Source organism: Olea europaea, unplaced genomic scaffold (genome assembly GCF_002742605.1).
Source record: "Olea europaea var. sylvestris unplaced genomic scaffold, O_europaea_v1 scaffold156, whole genome shotgun sequence".
NCBI classification, from domain to species: Eukaryota; Viridiplantae; Streptophyta; class Magnoliopsida; order Lamiales; family Oleaceae; genus Olea; species Olea europaea.
Genome location: NW_019233203.1, coordinates 665,563 through 669,477, shown reverse-complemented (window position 1 = coordinate 669,477; position 3,915 = coordinate 665,563).

Below are 3,915 nucleotides of genomic sequence, written 5' to 3'. Positions count from 1 at the left end.
TTTTTGTGTAAATTCCTTTGCCACTAATCTGAGCTTAAATCTAAAGGGCTGTTTAGAGGAATTTTCCTCCTTAATAGTATAAATCTAGTTACAGTCTACTATCGACTTATTTTTAGACTTGGGTACAAGTTCCCAGGTTTCATTCTTTATTAGGGACTCAATCTCCTCTTCCGTAACAAGTTGCCATTCTTTTGAATGTTGACTAGTGATGGCATCTTCATAAGTTTTCAGCTCCTTAAAAGACAATTCTTGGTATGATAGAATAGATAGGTAAAGATAATCATTCATTCTAACAGGTTCCATTATCTCCCTTCTAGTTCTATCTCTTGCTAATTGGTAATCACTTAAGGGATTTGTAATATCACCAGCAGACTCTAACTCACTATCCCCATTAGTTTCATGTGAACCTGACACATCCTCACCCTCTTCATTAAGATCATTTTCATCTTGATTTTCTTCAATAAGTTCAGGTGAGGGCTTCTCAACTTGCAACTTAGCCTGTTCTTCTTTAAGACCCTCAGGTACATTACTAGAGGCTTTCTCACTCAGACAGGGCATTTCTGATTCATTAAAAGTGACATTTCTACTGGTTATCATTTTAAAACCTCTACCATTTGTCATCCAAAGTCTATAACCTTTCATTCCCTCAGGGTATCCCATGAAAACACACTTTTGGGACTTGGGTTCTAATTTTCCCAAACTTTGGTGAGAGCAGGCAGCACAACTAAATGTTCTTAAAGAGGCATAATCAGCTAATTTTACTGACCAAACTTCCTCGGGTGTTTTTCCATCTAGGGCACTAGTGGATGTCCTATCTTCATGCATCTAACCTTGTCTAGGATGGTCTTATTCATTCTTTCAGCCACACCATTCTGCTATAGAGTATAAGGTACAGTTTTATTTCTCAAAATTCCCTCATCTTTACACAATTTTTCAAAATTAGCATTACAAAATTTTAGACCATTGTCTGTTCTTAAAATTTTGATCTTTTTACCCATTTGATTTTCAATTAAAGTTTTCCATGTCTTAAACTTTTCAAAAACATTTGATTTTTGTTTTAAAAAGAAAACCGATACTTTACTTGAAAAATAATCAATTAAGGATAAAAAAAATCTATTTTCCCCTTGGGTTATAGTTGATTAGGATCCTCACAGATCTAAATGAATATACTCAAGGATAGATGTTGTAGTGTGCTTTCCAGTATTAAAGTGGAGTCTATGTTGCTTACCTAAGGTACAATATTCACATAAAGGAACCTTAGAAATAGTTTCTTTTCCAAAAACACCCTTTTTACTTCAAATGTGCAATCCTCTTTCACTAACATGTGCTAATATGTTATGCCATTTTATGATTGCATCAATTTTTGCACTAACAGATTCAGCAATGTGACTCATAATATTTGCTCTAATGACATAGATTTCATTTCTTTTAATGCCTTTAAAGATAACTACAGATCCTTTAAGTATTTTCAAATAACCATTTCCAATCTTTGCTTACAAACCTATGACATCTAGATTACCAATTGAAATTAAATTTCTATTCAAATCCAGTACATATCTTACTCTATCCAGAGTAAATGTGTACCCATTTTCAAATTTTAGAGTAACACTACCAATCCCTTTAACTTTGCAGGCAGCATTATTTCCCATAACAACCTCTTCTCCATCCAAGTCCTTAAAGTTTTCTAACCAAGGTTTTCTAAAGATCATATGGAATGTGCAACCTGAGCCTAAAATCCACTCAAAACTTTGATCACTATTATCTACAAAATTTGCAGTATTAAGATCAGTGGTGGATTCATTCACCATATAAACATCTACAGTCTTATCATCTAATGGCTGATCAACATTTCCTTCATCTACTTTTTGGTCATTCTTTTTCTTATAACAATCCCTGATATAGTGTCCAGTCTTTTCACATCCATAACACTTCCTATTCCCATATCTAGACTTCGATCTATATAGGGATGACAATCGGACTCATCGGCTTGAGCCACTCGTGGCTCGGCTCAAAAAAAACTCAAGCCCACCTGGCTTAAGGCTCGAAAGAATCTAGCTAAGGCTCAAGCCGAGTCTCATTTTGGGGCGTCGGGCAAAGCCCAAGCCGGTCCCTGTGGCTCGCAAGCTCGGGCTCAGAAGCCTATATTTAAAAAAAATACAAAAAAAATTATTTTAAAGGTAGCATCAACCAGCTGCCATGTTTATAGGAAAAAAACACACCAAAACACCGAGCCTGCTCAGCTCGGCTTGGAAAGGCTCGAGCCGAAAGCTTGGGTCGAGCCTAATTTTTTTGGTTGAGCTTTTACTCGACCTGTCTCGGGCCCAGAAAAAGGCTCGATCGTTTTACTCGAGCTGAGCCCTAGCCTAAAATTTCGACTTGGGAGCCGGCTCGTTGACATCTCGAGATATGTACCTCCATTTCTCTTTTTTCTTAAAGTTACTATTCCTCTGACTATTATGACTATTTTGATTAACATTTTGCCTAGAGAGAGCCCTACTTCTTACAAATAAGTTTTCAGACTCCTTACCATATCTTTCAGCTTTTACTTCCAATTCGTTACTTCTTAAGGCATTAATAACTATCTCTGGGGTTAAAGTCTCTCTACCATACTTAATGGCAGTTTTAACATCGTTATAGATTTCAGGTATAGAATTAAGTAGTATCACAGCCTTATATTCTTCTAACACTTTGTCTCCTGCATTGGTTATATCTTGATCCAACTTATTAAATGTATCAAGATTATCATCCAAGTCTTTTGACAAATCAATCTTAAAACTAAAGAATCTTTCTAAGAGAAAAGTTTTATTAGGTAAAGACTTAGCCAAGTAAATTTCTTCTAATTTTTCCCATAAGGCTTTAACATTATCAAGTTTTCCTACTTTTCTCAATACTTGATCAAATAAATGAAGGATAATGGAAGTATAGGCAAGTTCATCAGCTTCAGTTGTTTGCTCAGCAGTCATGGTAGCAGGATATTCACCAATTATAGCCTTAGAAACTTTTGTTGAACAAGGACCCCCTCATTTTTTGCTGTCAAATGGGAAAGTCCAATTTTCCATTAAAAACTCCAAGTTCAAACGTAATAGTTGTCGCTTGTAGTTTTTAATCAACACAAGAAAATATTTGGGAAGTCAATATTCAGCAAAAAGGAAAAGTGATAGATATTTCACAAGTATGTTAAACAACACAAAGTATTACACACAAGATATGATATATCAAGGGCATATAACACTACGACTAATAACAAAATAGTATCAATTTCAAAATCAGAGAAAAAACATTTCAAGTTAAATGTGTGTTGAATTCTCCAGGTTTCCAAGAGGTTCTATACCCCAGGTCAAGGCTCAGTTCAAGGATACATACAACACTAGAGGGAAGTGATGCATAGTATAGGTAAGAGATTCAAAGTTAACACACACACACACACGAAAAAAGATCTAAAGAATACTGTGATACTAAATATCGAGATTATTCACAGATTCAAAAGGCACACAATAATTCGAAAAAGGAAGTGTTCAAGGATTAAAGAAAGTTTAACCAGCAGCCTCGAAAAATTACTTCAAAATACTTGGGAGTTTATTGAGCAGTTCATGTAACATATGAAAAATAGTCCAAGATCTGACTTATTCCTGTAAGATTCAAATAAAAAAATCAGCAAATACACAAGATTACTAAAAGAAACATCACCAAATCACCAAGACCTGTACACATTCGAATCTAGGGTTTCTTGACCGATCAGATCTTTCAAGATCAGTCTGTGGAAATTAATTTCCCACAACCAAACCACATAGACAAAGACAAAGGGCTCTGATACCACTATTATAACTCAAACAAGAACAACCCAGAAAACTCAACAGTAACTCTTTGAATTTGAATCAACGAATGATCATTAGCAACAAGAGTTACACGTTTTGG